Genomic DNA, 11,531 nt, shown 5'->3' on the forward strand with positions numbered 1-11,531 from the left:
GACCTAATCCAAAACTAATTGCCTACCAGAGTCTTCATCTCCAAACACCATCACACTGCAGGGAGGGAGGGCTAGGATTTCAACATAAGAATGGTGTGGGGGGCACATGAACAAACATTCAGTTCATAACAATGGATATAGATGCTGGTTTTGAGCAAAATGTTTTCTATCATTCTTGGATATCCATGAAGGGAAGACAGTCTCAAAAACTGTGATTATCATATTTCTGAGAAAACTGGGCTAGGAAAGGAGCTCTTTATCCTTTCTTAATGAAGGTGTGGAATGTAAATTATACCATGACAGAGAATTGCTACCTTTCATAGAGCAGACAGAATGCCTGGATCTCTGCTCAGGAAGATTTATCCTTGCTTGCAAGCAGATACTAAATCTTAGCTAAATATAGACATGTGATCTCATCCAATTGAGGCAAATGGTCCATCTGAGTAAGTAATTTTATTCTATTAATCTGAATCTGCAAAAGATGACCAAATCTTGCAAAGTGATTTAAAAGAAATTCTTCTTAATATTTTGGAAGAGATGATTAGCAGTATGTGAAACCAGGTAGTTCTGTTTAGATTTTCTTCTTGATATAGGACATGCAGAAAACTCAGTTATTCATATACAACCAAAATTTTATACCAGAGAAGGAAGAACTTCCACTTTCAGTTGTGCAAGGACTACGTTTACTCTACCTCCCCAAACAACCCAAGGGTTAGAAAAAATAAATGATGCAAAGCTTTTAAAGACACTGGACAATAGGCTCTGATGGATAGTGATCCCTGAGAGGTGGGAAACAAACAAAGCAAACCCTAAGATCCCCTCACTTTACTGCCTTCAGAGAATTTCCAGGCCATGGTAAAGTGAGGGGAAACTGAATTAGAGCTTGGCAGATTCTGTGCATTTTAGAGAATAATTCAACTCTCTGAGTACATGGAGACAGAGCTCAAAAGACAAAATACCAAACCTGCTTTTTTTTTAAAATGGATAATCAACAAGGAGCTACTGTATAGCACATGGAATTCTGCTCAATGTTATATGGCAGCCTGGATGGGAGGGAAGTTTGGGGGAGAATGGAGGATACATGTACATGTATACATATGCTTGTTATAACCCTAATCCTAACCCTAATCCTAGAGTCCCTTCACTGTCATCTGAAACTATCACAACATTGTTTATTAATTGGCTATACCCAAATACAAAATAGGAGAAGGCAATGGCACCCCACTCCAGTACTCTTGCCTGGAAAATCCCAGGGATGGGGGAGCCTGGTGGGCTGCTGTCTATGGAGTCGCACAGAGTTGGACACAACTGAAGTAACTTAGCAGCAGCAGCAGCAATACAAAATAAAAAGTATTAAAAAAAAAAAAAACAACAACAAAGAAAAAAGTGCAGAAAGAGAACTTTAGTGATTTACAGAGTGTTGCTCCTAATTATTCAGCAGAATATAGATGAGCACATATGTGTGAGGAAACTATCCCAGACTGGCCAAGGACCCTCCAAAAGAACTAGAACAATGCCTGGAGTTCACACTGGGCCAAGAATAGTACCTGCTACCATCAGCCAGACTAGAAAATGTATAATTCACGAAATTTTAGGTAAAATACTTAGGAAGATTGTGACTCAGTGGTAGGGAATAATTAGCCTTAGACTGATCACTGCTCTGGAGTTGCACTATAAATTAAGAAACAAGCCCCAAAAGATCAAACTGTTTCCAAGTAACATTATTTTCAGGAGCACACGGAACGTTTATCAAGATAAATTATTTTCCAGGCCGTAAAACAAGTCTCAAAAAATTTAAAAGTTTCAATTTAGATAAAGCTTATTATTTGAACACAAGGGAATTAAACTAGAAATCAATATCAGAGAGATCTCTGGAATGACTCCAAATATTTGGAAACAAAATAGCACACTTAAAAAGAAACCATGGTTCAAAAGTATATTGAATTGAATGAAAATGAAAACAAAACATATACAAATTTGTTGGATGCCTCTAAAACAGCACCGAGGAGAACACTTACAGGACTATATGCTTATATGCTTAGTTTCTCAGTCATGTCTGACTCTTTGTGACCCTTTGGACCTTAGCCTGCCAGGTTCCTCTATCCATGGGATTTCCTAGGCAAGAATACAGCAGTGGATTGCCTTCCTCTTCCAGGGGATCTTTTTCACCCAGGGATTGAATCCATGTCTCCTTTGTCTCCTGCATTGCAGGCAGATTCTTTACCTACTGAGCCATCAGGGAAGCCCCTGCTATATGTTTATACTAGAAGACAAAACACTTTCAAATATGTGATTTCAGTTTCCACCTTAAAATATTAGATAAAGAACAGAAAATGACATAAACAGAAGAAAGGAAATATAAATAATAGAGCAGAAATCAATTAACTAGAAAACAGAAAGAATAGAGAAAACAGATGAAACCAAAAGGTTTCATCTTTTACTGAGATCAATAAAATTGATAAGCCTCTAACCAGCCTGTTCAGGAAAAAAAATATATGAAGACACAAATTACCAATATCAGAAATGAGAGTGATCACATCACTATATAATCTACAGATTTTTAAAGAATGATAAGGGAATATAGTGAACGACTTTGTGGATATAATTTTGACAATTTAGATGAAATGGAAAAATTCACTGAAAGAGACTAACTACTAAAACTCATTCAAGAAGAAAACTATAACCTGAATATTTCTATATCTATTAAAGAAATTGAATTTGTGATTCAAAACCTTACCACAAAGAAAACTTAAGACCCAAATGGTTTTGCTGGTTATTCTATCAAATATATAATAAAGAAGTAAAACCAATCATTCACAAACTCTTTCAGAATATTTCAGAAGATGGCATACTTCTTAACTCAATGCATGTTTCTAGTATTACTGTGATACCAAAACTAGACAAAGCCATTGCAGGAAAAATACAACCAAATCAATCAATCAAAAAAAAAAAAAAAAAACCACACATGTACCCTCCATGAACATAGATGTAAACATTCTAAATAAAATTTTAGCAAACTGAATTCAATAGTATATAAAAAATTATAGTACATTATGAACAAGTTAGGTATACCCCAAGAATGCAAGACTGGTTTAATATGTGAAAATTAATTAATAAAATTCACCGTGTGTGTGTGTGTGTGTGTGTGTGTGTTAGTTACTCAGTCCTGTCTAATTCTTTGCAAACCCATGGACTGCTCTCTCCATGGAATTCTCCAGGCAAGAATAATGAAGTGGGTTGCCATGGCCTCCTCCAGAGGATCTTCCTGACCCAAGGATCGAATCCCAGTCTCTTACCTTGCAAGCAGATTTTTTACTGTCTGAGCCACCAGAGAATTCACCATATTAACAAGCTAAAAATATAAAAGGCATATAGATAGACATGGTGAAAGCATTTAACAAAATCTAATGCCCAGTCCTGATGAAACTCTCAGAAAATAAGGAATAGAAAGAATCTTCAACCTGATAAAAGGCATCTATAAATAATCTACAACTAACATCATACTTAATGGTGAAATACTGAAGTTTTCCTCTTACCATCAGGAAAAAGACAGAATGTCTCCTCTCACCATTTTATTTAAAACTGCACTGAAGATTTCAGGCTGTGAAATCAGACAAGAAAAACAAGTAAAAGGCGTAATATTGAAAAGGAAGAAACGAAAGTGTATTCTTAGAAAACATGATCATCTATGTAGCAAGTCCAATGTTTGTGTGTGTGTGTGTGTGTGTGTGTGTGTGTATGCTCAGTCATGTCTGACTCTGGAATCCCATGGACTATAGCCCTCCAGGCTCCTCTGTCCATGGGATTTCCTAGGCAAGAACACTAGAGTGGTTGCCATGCCCTTCTCCAGGGGATCTTCCTGACCCAGGGATTGAACATGTATCTCCTGCATCACAGGCAGACTGTTTACTGCTGAGCCACCAGCGAAATGCAGAAAGTCCAATAGAACCCACTAAAAATCTACTAGAACTAAAAAATGAAATGAATTTAGTAAGTTGTAACATACAATATTAATATATATGAATCTATTTTATTTTATATACTAGCAGAGGAAAATTAGAATTTTTGAAATATTATTTAGAAAGCATAAAATATTGAAATAAATCTGCCAAAGGTTTGCAAGACCTATACATTGAAAACTACAAAATTTTTCTGAGAGAAATTAGATATCTAAATAAATATAAACATAGCTCTAAATAAATATAGCCTATTTATATATTGAAAGACTCACTATTAATATTTCGACCTTCCCCAGATTAACCTATAGATTCAACAGTCCACTATCAAACACCTAGTGGATCCTTTTGTAGACATTTACAAGCTAAATACAAAATTTATATGGTAATTCAAAGGATTTAGAAGAGGCCAAAAACCTCGTTGAAAAAGTAGAAAAATTAGAAGGGCGGTCCTAAGATGGCAGAGGAATAGGATGGGGAGACCACTTTCTCCCTCACAAATTCATCAAAAGATCATTTGAACGCTGAGCAAAAACTACAAAACAACTGAACGCTGGCGGAGGACACCAGGCACCCAGAAAGGCAGCCCATTGTCTTTCAAAGGAGGTAGGACTGGGCTGGCTGCCGTCTATGGGGTCGCACAGAGTCAGACACGACTGAAGCAGCAGCAGCAGCAGGACAAAATATAAAAGATAAAAAGAGGGACAAAAGAGTTAGGGACAGAGACCCTGCCCAGGAAGGGAGTCTTAAAAGAGAAGTTTCCAAACACCAGGAGACCCTCTCACTGGCGGGTCTGTGGGAAGTATTGGAATCTCAGAGGGCAACATAACCAGGAGGAAAATAAATAAATAAATAAACCCCACAGATTACCGGTCTAACTACAGCTCCCAGAGAACAAAGGACTGAGCAAATACCAGAGAAGAGCTGCAGACTGGCCCATCCCCCACCAGAAGCAGGGAGGCAGGCTGGCGCCAACCAGAGCTGGAAGGAAAGGGGCAAACTCGGCCCCAAAGATGGCATCCCCTACCAAGCTGCGATCAGGCTCTCAGTTGTTAATCAAGTCTTCCTGGGATCCTGGACAGTTGACATCCATCAGGAGGGTCACAGCCAGAGATCAGCTCCCCAGAAGAGACACACAGCACACCTGAGACGTGACTACGCACCCAGGAAACGGAGCGGCTGGGACTGGGGAGGTGATAAAATGCACCGCACCTGGGGAGTGTGCACTCACCAAGCACCTGGTCACCTGAGCTGTTTGGACCTGAGAAGGGCACAAAATGCAGGCCCGACTGAATCTGTGCTTTTGTGGAGTACCCGAGAACCTGAACCTAAGCAGCTTAGATCTGGGAAGTGCATGCAACCCAGGGCCCGCCTTAAACAGTTTCCCGGCAGAGCAACATGGAGTGTAAGCAGTGTAGACTGGGAAAGCACATAGGCCGTGAGTAGGGGCAAACCCAGTATGACCCAGACACTCCAAGCACTCCCTACACACGCCAGTGATATTTGTTTGCAGTGTTCCTCCCTCCCCACAGCACAGTTGAACAAGTGAGCCTAAATAAATGACAACCTTCGCCCCCCTGTGTCAGGGCCAAAGTTAGATACTGAAGAGTCTTGCAAACAGAGGAAGCCAAAATAAACAAATAAGAGGGAAGGGCTCTGGAAGTGACAGGTGCAACAGATTAAAACCCTGTAGTTAGCACTGCCTACATTGGAAGGGACCTATAGACTTTCAGAAGAAGTATAAGGTGGAACAAGGAACTATCTGAAACTGAACTGACCACACACTGGCCTCAACAGCTTCAGATAAATTCCTAGATATATTTTACTATTACCATTTTAAATTTTCTTTTTCTTTTTTTAATTTTTAAGTTCTTTATTAATCCTTTAATTTTCATTTTAAAAACCTACCTTTACCTTGAATAAAATAACCTATTTTTAAAGCAAAATTCATATTTTTAATATAACTTTTGTGATTTTGTTTTGTTGTTTTAATATGGTATTTTTGAGAGTCTAACCTCTACTCTAGATTTTTAATCTTAGCCTTTTGGTTTTTGTTATCTTTTTGGCATTTGTACCTTTAAGAATGCAATCTTCAGTACCCATTTTTACTTAGGAGTGTGATTACTGGCTTGATTACTCTCTCCCCTTTTGACTCTCCTTTTTCTCCCCCAGGTCACCTCTATCTCCTCCCTCCCCCTTCTCTTCTCTACTTAACTCTGTGAATCTCTTTGGGTGTTCCAGGGTGTGGAAAAAACTTAGGGAATTGATCACAGCCTAGATTGGTCTCTCTCCTTTTGACTCCCCCTCCTCTCCTCCTGGTCACCTCTATCTCTTTCCTCCTTTTTCTCTTCTCTATGGAATACTGTGAACCTCTCTGAGTGTTCCAGACTATGGAGAGCAAATAGGGAATTGATTACTGGCTAGACTGCTCTCTCCCCTTTGACTCCCCCTCTTCTCCTCATGGTCACCTCTATCTCCCTCCTCCCTCTTCTCTTCTTCATGTAACTCTGTGAACCTCTCTGGGTGTCCCTCACTGTGGAGAATATTTTCACCATTAACCTAGGTGTTTTGTCATCGGTGCTGTATGGATGGAAAAGTCTTCAGGCTACTATAAGAATAAGACTGAAAGCCAGAGGAAGAAGGCCTAAATCCAAAACTTGAGATCACCAGAAATCTCCTGCCTCCAGGGGCCATTAATAGACAAAAGCTCATCCAAAAGCCTCCATACCTACACTGAAACCAAGCTCCATCCAAGAGCCAACAAGTTTCAGAGCAAGACATACCATGCTAATTCTCCAACAAAGAAGAACATAACCCTGAGCACAAAAATACAGGCATCCAAAAGTCACACCAAACCCATAGACACCTCAAAACTCACTACTGGACACTTCATTGCACTCCAGAGAGAAGAGATCCAGCTCCACCCGCCAGAACACCAATGCAAGCTTCCCTAACCAGGAAACCTTCACAAGCCACTCGTACAACCCCACCCACAGGGAGGAACCTCCACAATAAAAAGGAACCACTAACTTCCACCATACAGATGGGCCACCCCAAACACAGCAAGCTGAACAAGATGAAAAGGCAGAGAAATATTCAGCAGGTAAAGGAACATGATAAAAGTCCACCAAACCAAACAAAACAGGAAGAGATAGGGAGTCTAACTGAAAAAAGAATTCTGACTAATGATAGTAAAAATGATCCAAAATCTTGAAAACAAAGTTACAGATGAATAGTTACAGGTAAATAGTCTGGAGACAAGGATTGAGAAGATGCAAGAAAAGTTCAACAAGGACCTAGAAGAAATAAAATAGAGTTAATCAATAGTGAATAATGCAATAGCTGAGACCATATGATTATCTCAATAGATGCAGAGAAAGCCACTGACAAAATTCAACATTCATTTATGATTTAAAAAAACCCTCCTGAAAGCAGGCGTAGAAGGAACATACCTCAATATAATAAAATCCATATATGATAAATCCACAGCAAACATTATCCTCAATGGTGAAAGATTGAAAACATTTCCTCTAAAGTCAGGAACAAGACAAGGATGCCCATTCTCACCACTATTATTAACGGAATCCAGATTGGAAAAGAAGAAGTAAAACTCTCATTGTTTGTAGATGACATGATCCTCTACATAGAAAACCCTAAAGACTCCACCAAAAAATTACTAGAGCTGACTTTATTTTTCTGTGCTCCAAAATCACTGCAGATGGTGATTGCAGCCATGAAATTAAAAGACACTTACTCCTTGGAAGGAAAGTTATGATCAACCTAGACAGCATATTAAAAAGCAGAGACATTACTTTGCCAACAAAGGTCTGTCTAGTCAAGGCTATGGTTTTTCCAGTAGTCATGTATGGATGTGAGAGTTGGACTATTAAGAAAGCTGAGCACCAAAGAATTAATGTTTTTGTACTGTGGTGTTGGAGAAGACTCTGGAGAGTCCCTTGGACTGCAAGGAGATCCAACCAATCCATCCTAAAGGAGATCAGTCCTGGGTGTTCATTGGAGGGACTGATGTTGAAGCTGAAACTCCAATACTTTGGCCACCTAATGTGGAGAGCTGACTCATTTGAAAATACCCTGATGCTGGAAAAGATTGAGGGCAGGAGGAGAAGGGGACGACAGAGGATGAGATGGTTGGATGGCATCACCGACACAATGGACATGGGTTTGGGTGGACTCCAGGAGTTGGTGATGGACAGGGAGACCTGGTGTGCTGCAGTTCATGGGATCGCAAAGAGTTGGACATGACTGAGTGACTGAACTGAACTGAACAAATGAATACAGCAAGTTGCAGGATATAAAATTAATACACAGAAATCCCTTGCATTCCTATACACTAACAATGAGAAAACAGAAAAAGAAATTAAGGAAACAATTGTATTCACCATTGCAACAAAAAGAATAAAATACTTAGGAATAAATCTACCTAAAGAAACAAAAGACCTACATATGGAAAACTATAAAACACTGATGAAAGAAATCAAAGAGGACACAAATAGATGGAGAAATATACCATGTTCATGGATCAGAAGAATGAATATAGTGAAAACGAGTATACTACCCAAAGCAATCTATAGATTCAATGCAATCCCTATCAAGCTACCAATGGTATTTTTCACAGAATTAGAACAAATAATTTCACAATTTGTATGGAATTACAGAAAACCTCAAATAGTCAAAGCAATCTTGAGAAAGAAGAATGGAACTGGAAGAATCAACCTACCTGACTTCAGGCTCTACTACAAAGCCACAGTCATCAAGACAGTATGGCAGTGGCACAAAGACAGAAATATAGATCAATGGAACAAAATAGAAAGCCCAGAGATAAATCTACCCACCTATGGACACCTTATCTTTGACAAAGGAGGCAAGAATATACAATGGAGAAAAGACAATCTCTTTAACAAGTGGTGCTGGGAAAACTGGTTAACCACTTATAAAAGAATGAAACTAGAACACTTTCTAACACCATACAGAAAAATAAACTCAAAATGGATTAAAGATCTAAACATAAGACCAGAAACTATAAAACTCCTAGAGGAGAACATAGGCAAGACACTCTCTGACATAAATCACAGCAGGATCCTCTATAACCCACCTCCCAGAGTAATGGAAATAAAAGCAAAAATAAGCAAATGGGACCTAATTAAACCTAAAAGCCTTTGCACAATGAAGGAAAGTATAAGCAAGGTGGAAAGACAGCCTTCAGAATGGGAGAAAATAATAGCAAACGAAGCAGCTGGCAAAGAATTAATCTCAAAAATATACAACCAACTCCTGCAGCTCAGTTCCAGAAAAATAAACAACCCAATCAAAAAATGAGCCAAAAAACTAAACAGACATTTCTCCAAAGAAGACATGCAAATGGCTAACAAACACATGAAAAGATGCTCAGTATCACTCATTATCAGAGAAATGCAAATCAAAATCACAATGAGGTGCCATCTCACTCCAGTCAGAATGGCTGTCATCCAAAAGTCTACAAAGAATAAATGCTGGAGAGGGTGTGGAGAAAAAGAAATCCTCAACAGTGTAACTGTTGATGAAAATGCAAACTAGCACAGCCACTATGGAGAACAGTGTGGAGATTCCTTAAAAACCTGGAAATAGAACTGCCATATGACCCAGCAATTCCACTGCTGAGCATACACACCAAGGAAACCAGAATTGAAAGAGACACATGTACCCCAGTGTTCATCACAGCAGTGTTTACAATAGCCAGGACATGGAAGCAACCTAGATGTCCATTGGCAGATGAATGGATAAGAAAGCTGTGGTACATATACACAATGGAATATTATTCAGCCATTAAAAAGAATACATTTGAATCAGTTCTAATGAGGTGGATGAAACTGGAACCTATTATACAGAGCGAAGTAAGTCAGAAAGAAAAATACCAATACAGTATATTAACACATATATATGGAGTTTAGAAAGATGGTAACAATCACCCTATATGCAAGACAGCAAAAAAGACACAGATATAAAGAACAGTGTTTTGGACTCTTTAGGAGAAGATGAGGGTGGGATGATTTGAGAGAATAGCATTGAGACATGTATATTATCACATGTGAAACAGATCGCCAGTCCAGGTTCAATGCATGAGACAGGGTGCTCAAGGCTGGTGCACTGGGATGAGCCTGAGAGATGGGATGGGGAGTGACGTGGGAGGGAGGGTCAGGATGGGGTACACATGTACACCCATGGGTGATTCATGTGAATGTATGGCAAAAACCACCACAACATTGTAAAGTAATTAGCCTCCAATTAAAATAATAAAAAAAGTAGAAAAATTAGAAGGCTAACACTATCTCATTTCAAGGCTTATTATAAAGCTCTGGTAATCAAGATGGTGTGGCACAGTTGTCAAGAGAGACAATTAGATCAGTGGGATAATACAATGAATTTATATATAGACCCATAGATATTTTGACAACTAAGTTTTGAAAAAAATACAAAGGTAATTCAGTGGGGAAAAGGAACTCTTGGAAATAAATGGTGCTGACAGAATAGGATAGTGCTAATATACATGCTTGTAGACTTAAATGCAAAACCTAAAACTATAAAAGAAGTTAGAAGGAACGTTAGAGAAAATCTTTGTGACCTTGGGTTAAGCAAAGGTTTCTTCAATATGATATCAAAATCATGACCTATAAAATAAATAATTGGTAAACTAAACTTTATTTAAATTAAAATTTACTTTCAGAAACACACTGTTAAGAGAATGGAAAGGCAGATAATAGAATGGGAGAAAATATGTTCAAGGTATATATCTGTTAAGGCTTCCCTAGTGGCTCAGATGGTAAGAAATTTCCCTGTAATGCAGGAGACCTGGAGACACAGGCTCAAACCCTGAGTTGGAAGGTCCCCTGGAGAAGGGAATGGCTACCCACTCCAGTATTCTTGGGGTTTTCCTGATGACACAGACAATAAAGGATCTGCCTCCAATGCAGGAGACCCGGAGACTCAGGCTCCATCCCTGGGCTGGGAAGATCCCCTGGAGAAGGGCCTGGATAAGGGACTTGAATCCAAAATATATGTTCAAAGTATAATAATATGAAAATGAAGAACGCAATTTAAAATGAGCCAGTGCAAGGGAATTTGGGGAATGGTATAACTCTTCTTTATGATACTGTGGTAATCAATATATGACTCTATGTATTTGTCAAGTCTCAGAAATGTACAGCACAAAGCATGAATATTACTGTATGTGAATATACAAATATCAAACAGGCTGTGTTGTAAATGATTATTGTAAGGCTATAAAAAGAGTGTGTGTGTGTTAGTTGCTCAGTCCTGTCTGACTCTTTGTGACCCCATGGACTATAGCCTGCAAGGCTCATCTGTTCAAGAAGTTCTCCAGGCAAGAATACTGGAGTGGGTTGCCATTCCCTGCTTCAGGGGATCTTCCCTACCCAGGGATCAGACTTGGGTCTCCCACACTGCAGCCAGATTCTTTACTACCTGAGCCACCAAGGAATAAAAAGATAATTGTATAAATACTGTACTCTAGTTGGTAAATGTGTTTCACATAAAAGTGTGCTATTTTGAAGCTGGTTG

The sequence above is a fragment of the Oryx dammah genome, unplaced genomic scaffold, assembly GCF_014754425.2.
Source record: "Oryx dammah isolate SB20612 unplaced genomic scaffold, SCBI_Odam_1.1 HiC_scaffold_23, whole genome shotgun sequence".
Classification (NCBI taxonomy): domain Eukaryota; kingdom Metazoa; phylum Chordata; class Mammalia; order Artiodactyla; family Bovidae; genus Oryx; species Oryx dammah.